The sequence below is a fragment of the Drosophila sechellia genome, chromosome 2R (genome assembly GCF_004382195.2).
Source record: "Drosophila sechellia strain sech25 chromosome 2R, ASM438219v1, whole genome shotgun sequence".
Taxonomy (NCBI): Eukaryota; Metazoa; Arthropoda; class Insecta; order Diptera; family Drosophilidae; genus Drosophila; species Drosophila sechellia.
Window position 1 is genome coordinate 16,792,841 of NC_045950.1, and position 14,764 is coordinate 16,807,604.

The window sequence follows — 14,764 nt, forward strand, 5'->3', positions numbered from 1 at the left end:
AATGGCCCTAAAATTGCTGTCCTCAAAAATGCAGTAAAGTGTTGCCAAAGATGCTGTTAACGCCAATGGACAATCGAGGGATGCGTATAAGCGATTAGCTGTGGCCTAAATTAAAGGGGTAAACTTGTGGAATTGAAAGCAAATATAAATATAAATTGCCTTAATTCAATTGGAATATTTTCATATTTTCATAGATTTGAATTATTGATTTGGCTACTCAAACAATCTAATATAAATAAATCTACTCCGGGCAGTGATATTCGTGATTTATATCCGATCTAATGGAATTAAAGTTCTCATTGCACATAAATCAGACTGAAATATCTATTATCAAATAATTTGGTGTTGTTCTATTTATTGCAGCAGTTAATTGGTAGTCATATTTTTGAAAATTTTCAATTTTTAATAACTATTATTTGTGCTCTTCTGAGCTGAGCTAGTTTGTTTCTCTCATTTACATTCAAAGGTTGTTCTTATCCAAAGTTTGTTTAATACACGACTGTGTTTGTGTTTGCATTTCCGTTTTGATTTCCACAAGTGTTTATTGCATTGATGAAGATGAATTAGGTCTTGAATAATTTCTGGTGGCAAAAGTCAGGCAGCTTCCTCAGCACCATCGTAATCGTCTTCATCGTGTAAATGTCAATTTAACGGAATATTAATGCAAGTACGCCATTGCAAAGAAACCCATACACACACCCACAAACACACACTCACACACATGCACGAGCATACGTCTTTGATAGCAACGGAAGTGCGCACACGAATACACGCTCGAGTGCCATTTTGTTAAGGCGCAAAAATTGATAAGTGCCTTGTGGTTATTGCGGTCTTTGGTGGCCATTAACACGACGCAGGGGGGCATGAGGCATGAGGTGTGTGTACCGCACACAAGGATAATAAAATGTGCTCCATAAGAGGCTGTGCGAGCAGAAGGGCGTTATTTGCACGTCAATCAAACATGGCGTCAAATAATCATTAACAAACTCACGCACACACGCACAAACAATGGTGTGATTTAAGGATTTTTAAGGAGTGGCTTGCATGTGATAAGTGATAAGTGTGCGTGCGTGTGTGCATGCGTGCGATTGTGTTTGTGTTTGCTGTCATGTAGTTGTCCCTGACATTGGTTTTGCTTGCTGTTGATTTGGTGGCTTAACTGATTTGTGGTTGCCGAAGCCTCGAGAGAAGCCGCCGTATCTTGGTTTGCGGATAAATGCCACATTGGCTGGCATTCAACTGCGGAAACGCACCATAACCGCTTGGATAAGGCCTTGAAATTGCGTAAGTACATATAGGGTAATTAAAAACGAGAGAGAAAATGTTATCACTTTTAAAGGCGTACTACATAGCAACAGACCAAAAATACCATACTGAGTTACAATTTAACATTTTTTGAAGAACTTCCTGTTTTTTTGTGGCTGCACGCCTGACGTTGGCATTTAATAATCACTTGTCAACTTGTGCAAGCTGAAAGCTCCGATTGCCAATTTGGTATCGATACCCAGCCATTCCCCCTTCCTTGCCCCAGCCCCTATTTGGAACACTAACCAGTTTACCTGGCCCACCTCGAGATCGAGATGGAGACCTGAAACGTATGTTCGTTCGCAGCACTAACGAGCTGTGATTTTTCTTGCCATCAGCAGGGCCTGAATGGAGTGACTGCAAGTCAATGCGATTGGCGTCAATTAAGTGCCATAAGCGACACAATAAGCCGTCAGTCAGTCCGTCGGTCCTTTGGTCCTTCAGTCCTCCAGTCCGCCATCCGGCCGGAGTTTAACGCTCTTTAGCGTTAGTTGGGCCCCGGCTTTTGACACACTTTCGAGCGGCAGCAGTGGCAGAAGCACTAGATTGATTGGCGCCACTCAATTGGCAACCTTTTTGGCCTGGTCTCTTATAGTATGGTATGCTATGGTATGCCATGGTATGGTATAGTATGGTTGAGTATGGTTGGGTATGGTTGGGTATGGTGTACCGGCTTTGGTTTACCAATGACTTCATGTGCAGCATCGTTACACGCATCGCTTACCATCATCCATCGGTTTGCTTTTTCCTCCGACAAGCGATTAGAATAAATTGCAACAAGCTGGCAAAACGACAGGCCTCCAGATTGGGTGTTCGATGGGTTCTGGTCCTGATTCCGATAGCGATTCGGATTTCGGATACGGATTCGAGCTCAACGGTATGCATTTGACACGAGTGGCGATTTCTGCCTCAATAATTTACCCAATATCTCAATGTGTATCTCAAAAGTTCTCGAGACTCGAGTGCGTCAGTGCGGGCGGGTGAGTGTAATCAATTTTAGTGGCAACGCAAAGTTTTTCAATGCGCTGCCATTCAATTAAAAATTTGTGCAGAACTTTATTTTGCTGTTAAGTGGCAATCTACATGCATCCCCCGCACTTCATCATTTCCACCATATAAATGGGTGTGCACTACTGGGGGCTTACTATATGTATATGTATATGTATATGTATATTCGTTTGTTGGTTTGCTGCATCGCACATCGCGCACATCTGTAAATACAACTATAAATGGCTTTGAATAGTTTCTCTTTTCGGCTTTCCTTTTTTATGGTGTTGTTTGGGTTGATTTATGTGTACATGCCAGTCAAATTGATGAATTGCCTTTGAAAGACGATCAAATAAAATCACAAGCGAAGCGAAAGGGGCAAAGGACCACCGGCCTTATAAGTTGTGCGATAAATTTCAGTTATCAATTCATCTGGCGAGAGAATTTAAACAATTAATTCCATTGATATTTAACAATTCCATCAAGATTGACTAGCTTGATATATAATATTTATTGGTTGGACTCAAGTAATAGCTTCTCTGACATGAAAAAGTTTGAATTTCGTTTGTGGAAATGAGGCATAACTTCGTGTCTGCTGTTTTGCAGACAACAAATGTGATGTTCTATGCATAAGTTAATCAAAATTTGTTTAGCAATGCACAAGACCAACTCGCACACATATAAGCCTCTTGAAAAATGACATCAAACCTGGATAAAAGGCAATAGCAGCAGATGACGACGAAATTGAAAAATAATAACAAAAAGTTACCCTGGCAGCCGTCGTTGTATCTCGTTGTATCTTCGTATCTCGGCTCTAATTTAATGCGATGAGTTCTCGGTATACTTTTTGTTTTTAATTTATCCAGCAGCCCGCAGCACTTTCCCCACCACCTTCCATCGACTTCCCCCATTTTCCTGGAGCACCTGCCTCCATTCGAGCTGCTGCCATTATTCAATCTGTTGGCCGTCATAGTTGCTGATTCTACTGCTGCTGTTGGTGTTTTTGCTGTCGGGATCTTGTTTGTGTTTATGTTTTAATAAAACAGTGCCATCCCCCTGGTCCTCACATCACCCCTTCAGCCATCAATCCCCCCTCCCTACCTCCACTCACAGATGCTGGCAAAGTCAAGAGTAAGTCATGAGTAAATCTTATTATTTTATCCTTTGTTATTGCATTCTCGATGGCTTTTCCCGTGCAGGCTTAGGATTTGGTCCTTGGTTCTTGGTACTTGGTGCCTGGTACGACCCCCATCCATCCTTCTCCCCCCCAACATCCAACCCCCTGCCCACTGTTATCATAAATCTGCATGCTGGCGAGGCATGTTTCGACTGCTCCGAGTTCGGCTCTCAATCCGATCCCGATGCACACAACGTCATATGTCAACTGCATCAATATTTGCATTTTGATTGAAACTTACAAGGAGGCAAAAGTCTGTCCCAATTTGCATATCCTTCCCTGCCAATCTGGCTCCAGCTCGAGTACACTCAGGCAACATTTCGTCCCTAATCCCCGGCCAACAAGCAGCTTAAATGGCTTTATGATACGACTGCTGGTCGAAAAGGCGACTAGTCGTTGGCTATTTATGTTTAAATTGGCAAATAGCAAATGGTGATGGCCGAAATGCAGTTTTGCTGTTAATTTCACTTACAACGCACATTAAATGCAGACACTGCAGCAGCAGCAACATCGGCAGCAGGAACATACTGCATCCTCAATCCTGCAGCAAAACCACCCACAGGAGCCAACAAAAAGCTGTTTGTCCATAATCAGTGCAAAGTGCAGTTGCACTCCACAATTCGCATGGTGTGCGAATGGGGGAATCCCCGACTTTTGACCATTTCGGTTTTGCCTGCCAGTCGTCGCCATCGCCATCGCAATCGCCATTGCCATCGCCATCGTAGTTGTAGATGTCGTTGTCGCTCCCATTGCCGCTGTTGTACCAAATTAGGTCAAAATGCGTTCAATTCCGCACGAAATGTCAAAATAAACAAGTCAGCCAACGGCTAAATGGCCTGGCTCTCATGTGGAGATGAGATTCTGGCTGCAGTGCAGCCGAGCAAGGACCCCATCGGTTATTCGCTTTTCCGGAAAAATCTGCAATATGATTGTAAGTCAGTGTTAAGAGGTCATGACCAAAAGTTGCATAGGCACAGGGAACTTACTAAGTTAATGATTGTGCTGCGGATGGATGAAGATAGTTTCAGATTAAAAAGTTGTAGATAGAACTTAAGCTTGAATCACTGCCAATTCGACGGGCTCTTCAGCAATTCGAATTCAGCCGCTCTCGATCGCCAGAGTGACTTGCCTAATGGCCAGATCGGATTACGCAACTGCAGTAAAACTGCATTCAGGGTCCTTGGCCAATTGGGCAGGTATTGCAATTAATTGGCACTTGCATATGGCAGGCATTCAAATGCCCAGGTTGCACAGCCTGGAGGAGAATTGGGCAAAGTGGGGACATTTTGGAGGATGAGACAGACACATGCCCAACAATAGTGCGATAATTTCGTTTAATTAATCCTCGGCCAAGTCCCTGTGCCCCTTATGCCACTGTGTTTGTGTGTGTGTGCGTTTTGCATAATCCCAGCACAATGGCAGTGTGGAGGAGGTTTAATTTCAGATGGGAAATGCCGGGACAACAACAGCAACAGCTGCATTTCATTACAATTTTTCAATTACTATTAACTTGATGCGGCCTCATTACAGGACTCTGCGTCGCGTCCTTTCCCTTTGCCGGCTGGTTTATCGTAATTAATTTTGCGGCTTCTGCTTGTCTCGTGTTTCCCCCGCCCCCCCCCCATCGTTTCCTACTGCTCCTTGGCCTTGGGCAGACATTTCATTAGGAAAATTGTTTATTAAAAAATAAATAGAATTAAACAATAAGCAAGAAGCAAATGGCCAGGACGACGCTGTCGTCGCTCCAACTTTTCCTTTGCATGCAAAGTCACGCCCCCTTCGCCCGCGCCGCCCCCTTTTTCAGCCTGTAAGTTGCGCTTATCACGGAGCATAATCATAAAAAGTTATGCGCTCGCTAATTTGATTAATGGCATTTCCTTGGCCGCAATCCAAATTCATAATGACTGTGCTCGGGCTAGGAAATTATTATTACTTCTAATTACAACGAGACAACTTCATTAGGACAGTGTTACTGCCCCGCCCCCGGGCAAAAAAATAAGTGAGTATCCGGCTGGACATTAAACCAATCGCATTTGGAAATCAGCGGACGTAAATCATGGGAATCCAATTACCGTCTGAAGCCGCTTTTCACCAGCTGCAAAAATCAAATCCAACTTTCGCGGCTTTAATTGTTTCATCGCGGAAAGGTAACTCAATTAAACTCAAACAATCACTACCGTCGAAAGCCTGTGGTCATCAAAAATTCCAACAAATACGCACACCTTCGCAATAAATTCCGATTCAAACTTCGTTCGAACATTACATGGGATTGCTTCGAACAGTTTCTAAAAATAAACGCACAAAATGTGCTTTTAATAAATTCGTGCAAACACAAAGCGAAATAATCACTAACAGCTAATGTTCAATGATTTAAAATAATAAAATTAGGATATTTCAATTTAATTTTATTAATATTTCATTAGAATTTTATATTAGCTTTTCATTTTCTAGTTACATAAATTCACATAGGTACAATTATTTTGAGCTGTGTAGAAATTTTTAACAAAATGAAGACCCTGCATATGGTCTTTGATTTTATCAAAAAAATAAATTTAACCCACAGTTCAATTAAGTCCAATTTATGGCTGATTTTTTAGTACAAATAGCCAACTGACTGAACTGTAAATACAATACATATGGTTTGTAAATATCAGAAAATAATATTTTCTTTGGTTATTTGTTTATCGCGTGCTTTGTGCGAATTGATCACGAATAAAAAACGAAATCACTATTTAGAAAGTCAATTTCGTGGAAGCAATGACATCCAATGACTAATGTCGTAATTGGGCAGGAAAAACCTTTTAGCTGATATTAATTATAATATCTTTGCCCAATTGGGGCCACGCAATGGCCACAAATGGAGATGGCTGTCTAATACCATTTGAATTCCCGCTAAGAGCTCAAGCGGAACAAAGTGTTGCAGTAAACAATTGCTAAGTTTTGTGTCATTTCCGGCGATTGGATCAGCCAATATTTGCATGCGAGGCTACATGTCCACACAACTAACTGCTGCTTGTCCAACAATCCCTTGGCCATATATTAAACATGAGGGTAGTTCGTCTTAAATAGCCTCATTTAATTTTTTAAATTATTTAATAGAAAGCATAATGCTTTAATTTAAACTGTATATATTCCCTTGCTTTATTGATAACTCGTTAATTTAATCTTGGTTGAACCTCTTTTCATGTTCGCAGTATTCATCCTTAAAGGATTAAAGTATCAAACTATTCAGCTGCATAGTGAGGCACCCTACCCAAGAGAATGTGCGTTACTTTAGGAGCAGAAGGCGAGCGCTGACAAAAGCTGATTATTATGGCAATGACTAGCATATTGGTCACGTTAGCACGAATGGCCAGTGTAGTACGAATGGCTGGAATGGACAGCGGCATGCACTTTACAGGCTGCCCGGTCCCGTTAATAACTGAAACGTGCCTCAAAAAGACCGTGCAGCATTATGGTACTCGAAACTCCCGGCTCGCCTCTATTTGCCTGCCGACTGCGTTTGTCAGTGACCATCATTGTGACTCTATTTGGTGGGGTGTAGTGGTCATTGGTCAGTGGGCGGTTAAACAGGAAACTTCAGTTGTCCGCCGCCTACTGTGCTTCTTCCTTTTTTGCTCCTTGCGATTTGCGTGCGAATTCCTAGTCCCCAGTCTTGGGCTCCTCTCACGTTTCCCCACTTACTCGCCGTCGGCCGACCAGCCGTGATTATAAGAGTATTCCGCATACGCCCTGTGTACAACGTATACTTAATTTAATTCCGCCTTTAAGTTCCACTCCGCTCTACTCCACGCCCTTCTACGCCCGCTAATTGCATGCATGACTATTGAATAAGTGTTCCGTTTGGCGTTCCGTTTCGCCGCCCAAGTCGGGATCTGGATGCTGATTGATGCGCTGGAGCAGCCCAGCGGGGCACATAATAGCATCAGCCATAAACCCCAAAGCCAGCTGGGGGACACGCAGAACGGAACCGATGCCAAAATTGCATAATTAATCATGCGCGCATAAAAATGTCAACTGCTGGTGGGGGCAGGGGGAAGCGTGAAACACCCACCCACAGCCACTGATTTCCATCTCCCCACACCATGTCCCAGGCGATCAGGACGAAAAAGGCGGGGGAAAAAGTGCAAGTTCGCCTGGGCTGGGATAGCATTGCAACGTCGAACATTTACAAACAAATCAAATTTGCATCAGAATTTCATTTATCTTGTTTTGCTACTATTGTGTGGATTTTGTGCTCACAGTCACCGGAGGATCAGGATGCGGGGAAATCGGGATCGAAGGAATGGCTGGGAGCTCCAAGGACTGGAGGCGAGCAACAGCATAAAAGTGAAATTGCATTTGGCCAGTTGCAAAATCAGAAATAACAAGTGGAATAGCTGTAGCCAAAGCAAGTTGGACTTTTGCAATGACCTGTAAAACACTGGGGTATATTGAATATGAGCTGAAGGTTGGAATTGTTGCAACTATTACAAGAAGTTACTTTAGTTGAAGGTAAATCGGTAAATAAAAAACTAAATTTTTTGCTGATATACCCTATTTTCCAAATCGTATAAGTATATAGAATAGCTCTGCTGTACTCGCAACTTGCCGAACTTCAACGATTTCTTACCATCTCTCAAACTTTAAGGGCAACCCCCTGTTCCCGCCCACAGTCCGGCCATTTATTATTGTCAAATGTTGTTTTTTTGCATAAGGAACAAAGGGAAAATGGCAGTGGACTATGCAAAAAACTCACATAATAAATTGAGCCAGTGTCCAGAAATGACTTTAATGAAATAAAACAGTGTGCGCCGCATCCGGACTGCTTTTTCTATTCTATTTGTGTGCAACAAAGTTAATAACCGTTTTATGAGTCTATTAAAAAGGGATAATCGCTGGGTTCAGACGGATGTCTGGGCCCTGTGCATGGCACTTATGTAAATGGTTTCACAAAAACAGAGAAGTGAAAACGGAGACAGAAGCTCCCATTCCACATACACACACACATATCATCAAGTAGAGCTAAGGACTCTAATGGCTCGCCCTACCCACACATATGAGATCCTCTTATTACCAGGACGAAGCAACCTTTCCTCCTTTGAACCCCGATCCCAACAGAACCAGCTAAAATAAATAAACAAGTTAAGCGGTCAAACCCTTCAGGGAGGGCAACTAAAAAATTGTTTTTTATACGCCGTCCGAGCCTTTTTAATGATTATACACTGTGTAAATCAAACCGCTTGTGAAAGGGACTGAAAATTATGTAGATTAAGCAGGTACATAAAAAAGGGTTCCACTACGTAGTATAGTATGTGGTTTTATACATATCCGTGGCCGTGTGTACGGGATAGATATTATTTATAGTGATATGCGCCCGACAAACTGGCAGCATAATAAATTATGAAAATGCCACAAAATCTACATCGAACTTTTATTTTATTATTTTTATTTTTTGGCCAGTTACAGGTGGAGCTTGTTGTGGTCTAGGTAAATGGCGTTTGTTAACCCCCGTAACCACCCCTCTCATCCAGCACAGCAGAAATCAATAATCGTGTGGACAGCAAACAAGGGACCATTTAATTAATTGTGTGCCTTATAAATGGCTCTCGAAAATGGATGCATGTGTGCAGCAGCATGCGGCAAGTGCCAGAAACATCCGTTCCCCAATCCCGTTCTTCTGGTTGCGGCGGAAAAGTTCTTAAATCTAACGGCTACGAAGCCAACATCCCTTTCCGCTGGGCATAAATAACAGCAAAAGTCGTTGCCCGTTCTGCCAGCGGCAATTGAGCAACACGCATACGCCGCGTACGACCGAAACTTTGCACCAGCTGCCACTAAATATTATACATAAATATGTATGTATGTTCGTAGAGCGCTATATCTTTGCGGCCATACATCTGCATATGCATGGTGTAATCGGAAGGCAGCGCCCAGGACACAAACAGGACCCTCAGACACTTCCGCCAGCAGCAGGAGCGGCAAACACTGGGCTAAGTTGGTAACCACTTGCCACTCTGCCTAGCGAGCAAAGCCACAAGGCAAGCCAATATCGCTGCACATGGAAAAACTAGTACCCTAAAAACCGATTTAAAGGAAAAGCCATTTTCAAATGTAATACATAAGCATATTCCTTTAAGAAAAAGGTTCGAAAGATATTTTCAATTACTCGAATAATTCGCTGGAATAAGTTTATGCCATTTTTCGAGTGCAGATTTCATAACTTCCAACTTTTTCACCCACCCGCTCCCTATGTGCATATGTTTATGTTTATCTGTTCTGGGTCTGGACCGCAACGTATGCTGATGTGAAAAATATTACTTCCGCCACTGGGTTTTGGAATTTTTCATGCCCCAGCCACTGGGGTCAGCACCAAGCCAGCGACCAGGATCTTCATTTGATATCCGGAAATGAGGACTGCAGACGGTCTGATGCCTGATTCCATTAAAATGCCCCAGCTCAAGGATTCAAGGATTCGGAGAATTGGGGTTCTTCAGGCTTTAACCCTTGCTGCCCGAGGCCCTTTCCGGAATTACCTGCTCTGCGTAATTATGAACGGTTCGACAGTGTCCATTTGCTGGTAGCATGGGGCTACATGGCCCTACATACATCCATAGGCAGCTGCAAGTGCTCAGAATGCGGCTAGACAACATAAATCTGGCCAATTGCAGTGGGGCAACAGCTGCAATTGCTGCTCCTCTACGGACTTCGCTACGTTTGCACTTGCCAAATGGATGTGTTTGGTGGGAGATGTGTGCTCGTCCTGCCAGAAGCCAAAAGCGGGTCTGCGTCAGCTGGGCCATGTTGGAAAACAAATATTGCAGTTGGCAACGGGAAACAGGGGAAACAAGCGTGTTCCGTTCCCAGTTTGGCAACTGGCTGCTTGTTGAGTTGTTGGTAAGTTCTGCCAAAGTGACTGGGAATCCATAATGCCAACGCTCGCTTTGCGCCGCACATCCAATCAACCAATTAGATAGAACTGCCCCCGGACCGAAGTGGCAATTTCCTCGTTTAATGCTCTGATTAATTTGGAAGTGGAAATCGTTTTGCCCATTCGATTGAATCAAATGTTTGTGGATTATCTATTTGGATTTGCAAATTCATCAAATTGGCAGCCATTCGGCGCCCGTCCGTTTCATTTGCGGACCACTCTGTGGTCATTCGGGCATGTCCGAAATGCATGACGTCCACTTTGCGGGAGCCAATTAAATATGCAACTTTTTGCTGCCACCTAGACACCTAAATACCCACACAGCGATAGCCGGATACATTCACGCTGACAATGTGGCACGCACTAAATTGCTAATTGACATGTAAACGCATCGATTGCACATCAGCTGTGGCAGCAAATTGATAAAAACCCAGGCAGTTGCAACGGCAACTGCAGCTGCAACCATAACGACAACGGCGACCAAACAATAACAATGAAACGTGGATATAGAAAATTGAAAATTCAATTGTTGTGCAAATTGATTTCAAATGTCACATAAACGTCAAACTTTTGCGCATCTATGATGCTATTTTTTCATCCCAACATACATCGCTCTGTGTGTCAGTGGTCAGTGGACTGACCACCCAAATTCCTTGCCCGACCATGTGACCATGCGACCAGTGGCCACACACTAACAAGCTCCTGACCTACGGTTATAGTTAGATAAATGGTTCGACCAGGAGCGAGTGTAGCCATGAATTTAGGCGAGCACCAATCAATAATCACGTTTGCTCCGGGTCTCCGCTGCCAGCTTGCAACATGGCAACATGAAAAATGACGAATGCCCATCGAAGGTGGCAGGCAACTCCCGCAGGAGCGGATGGTGGAGTAGCCAATGGCCAGATGACTTTGATTTACTTGCCCGCCATCGACAGTTTGACACAAATCACATAGGATGGGCTTTTTAAAAAATCCATACCATTGCGGAGGTGGCCGAGTTTTTTGTTCGAATTTAGGCCAGTTTCAACTTTACAAGTTTAGTTGGTTATAGACCAATATTGAATAGGATGTAATGGATTTAAATTTAGTTATAATTTAGAATTTGTTATATGTTATTAATTATAATTCGATTAAGTTCACTTAGCACTGAATGGAAAATACAATGCTTCGTGCACAGGAGAGACTACCACAGAATATCCTTTGTGGCTGGGGAAACTTTGCGATGGCCCTCGATGGTCAGTGTTTGCAATCATAACAAAGTGGGCGCCTGGATGCCACGAAGTCTACCTGTCGGGAATAACAAAAATCTGGGCAAACTTTCATTCTGCGTCCGGGAGTCAATGTCGCATGGCGCACTTAATCGTTATTAACGCCAACATTTTGGGCACACGTGTGTGAAAAAAATCATCATAAATCTGGATGTACACATATGTACATATATGTATGTGAGTGCGCTGTGCCTCGAAGGGCAGCCAAAAGTGAAGTGCGGCAGCATTGCAGATGAACGGAATCACGTGCCGAAGATTTTCCGTCGCACGTTGACAGGTTTCCGGAGTTGCCAGGACTCGGATCTTTTGTCTTCTCCGCGGGGACAGCTAAGCAGCAATTGGCTTTCATTAGAGAGCTACTAGATGCTGACGGGATTTGTCAGACATTTGTCAAGTTCGGGGCATATCAAACTTTTGGCAGCATATCAGATTTCCCTGCTCCTGGCAACGAACTTTCCTTTGTCTGCATTTCAACTGCTCGCCATAGGAAAGTGAAATTCGCGATAAATCTGCGGTCCACATACGCACACGTGTGCTGGTGAAGGTCGGGGGTGTGGTTGCGCCCAAATTGCCCTAGCATGGTTCAGTTTTCGGTTACCGGACCAACCAAAGAACAGTGGTTCGAAATCAAATTGTGATGACTCAAAAACTGTGGGATATCACATACATTTTTTAAGTCCAAAATGTAATAAAAATATATTTGATAATGTTTGGTAAGGATAATACATTATGTTCCCATAACTTGTCAAATCAAATAACAATCTCAGCGCGCTTCGTTACTACGCAAGACAAGCCTTACAAATCAGCTAATAATTTGGATTTAATAATTACTTTTATATTTCAACCATATCCGTTTCAAAAGTAGACGGAAACGGACATAAATTCCTAATGATGTCAGTTATTACCGCTTTCTGCTTGAATGTCCTTAAGCCCACTGTTCCGGGTTTTGTGGTTGACTTTAGTTGGCTTTCGTGTCATTGGGCGAATGTGAGCCTGTGTGAGTCGTTGTGATTGTGATTGTGTTTGCGAATGTGGGTGTGAGTCGCGGCGACAACTTCATCACTCAGTGGACGCGGTCGCAGCTTGCGATGACAGTTACAAATTATGATTGATTGGGGACAAATTCACCCGTTCCTCCGCTGATCGGAGCTCCATCGGTCGCCTTTCCCTTTTGGACAAGCGTTACCGCCATAAATACGCATTAGAATTGGGTTGCATAAATTTTCATATGGAAATCTGTTGGAATTTATTGCAAGCGTTTTAAATAAATTTAGAGCATCACTTCATAAATAACACTGCTCGGCATTATTTTCCTCCAAGTCGAGACTATTAAAATGTAATGCCCAAACGGGGCATTTATTAAAACGAGAATCCCCTGGCTCCACCTCCTCATTGGAGCCAGGCCGGGCTGAGCAATCATAAATCATTTGACCAGCTTCTTCAATACAGGACAAGACAGTAGACCAAAAGGTAGGGGAAAAATGTGGCAACAGAACACACAGTAAGAAGTTTCCGACTCAAAGATACCGGGTAAATAAAGTCGCAAAGTCCTTTTGTCTGGAAGTATTTAATTTGACCCAGGAAACTATAAATGTTACAAAAGTTCTACTTTTGAAAGCCATTCTTCTGTGCTTCTATTTTAAATATTATATAAATTTATCGACTCCTTGTTTGTAAATAAGAATAATAAAAAATACCCTGGTATTTTTCGATTCCCGCGTTTTAAAAGAAGTCAACTTTTAGCCAGGTCCATTACACGCTTGCTTAGATAATTGCCCACGGCGATACAAGGGTGTGAAATTTGGTTGGGTGGTGTAACTCATCCTGTCGCTGGTTTAATCACCCCGAAAAAGGAATTTGCAGCGCAATAAATCAAACTGAAATAGTTCTCAGTTGGGAAGGAGGGGGTTGTTCCCGGCAGCGCCGCCCAACTGCTGGCCAAATCCCCAATCGGGGCAAATCGCATTACAGAGCTCAACGCTGCTGATAATTCTCAATAATTAAAATCATTTAAGTTTAAGACATCCTTTTAGCTGACTTAACGGACTCCGGCACGGGGCACAAATTGAGTTTCGCACGTTGTTAATAAATCATAAATTGCCCCGGCAGACAATGCTCTTGCCGCTTTTGCTGCTCCAGCTGATTGCGAAAGTTAAATGAACTTAAAGTTTCTGCCCGTTTTTGTGTTTTTAAGCCGCTTAGTGGGGCGTTCGACTTGGCCCAAAACTTGGGCTTTGCATATTGATGCGGCATTAGGCGGCAAAAGTTGTGGCTGTGCTGTAGCAACAAGTTCTGCGGAAATAACTATAGAATGCTGCGGCAAGACGATAAACTGTATCGCGCATACGCACTGTGCGCCGCCTTGGGGCAGGCTGCACATTGGCATTCAGAAGGCGTCTGTCGCAGATACAGCTACTGATTCAGATACAGATACTGCAGGGGGGTTGGTCGGTTGAAAAAATAGATAGATACTGGAACGGAAAGAGGGGAAGGACTTTTATGACGGACATAAAATTGCCGCCTGCATTTCGGTTTCGCTATGTTTGGCCATTAGCTTTGTTTTGTTTTGCCACTGTAACTACTGCCAATCCCGACATGGCTCTGTTTGCTAACCATTGTTCTTTCACTAAATCAAAGTGTCGTTTGTTTGCGGCATGCAAAGGCCGCGCGGCAAATCAAACACGATCTATTTGCAACGCTGGGGGAAAGTTTATAGGCACTTTGATTCAGATTCCGCCTGGGAATCGGATTTTTATGGCATCATTTTGGCTTTTGCATAACAATTAGCTGGCCGACTACGAATCGGATGCCTCTGCTCAAAGTGCGGAAATTGGAAAAGGAAAATGATCAGAGGCGAACAAAAGTCGGCAAAAACAAAGCTCAAACTAAAAGGATAAGCTAACAAAAATGATGCTATTCGAATTGTAGTTAGCTGTGTACCAGTTTAAATATATATGTAGAAATAATAGATAACAAATATCGAAAGGAAAAATGCTTTTTTATCAATCATAAATATTATTTTTATTGTACCACAACCATGGTGTGTTTTATGAAATCACCATATTCGCCAGTGCCGAAACGAATCGAGTACAGATTCACTTCAAAGGGGATTCCCCC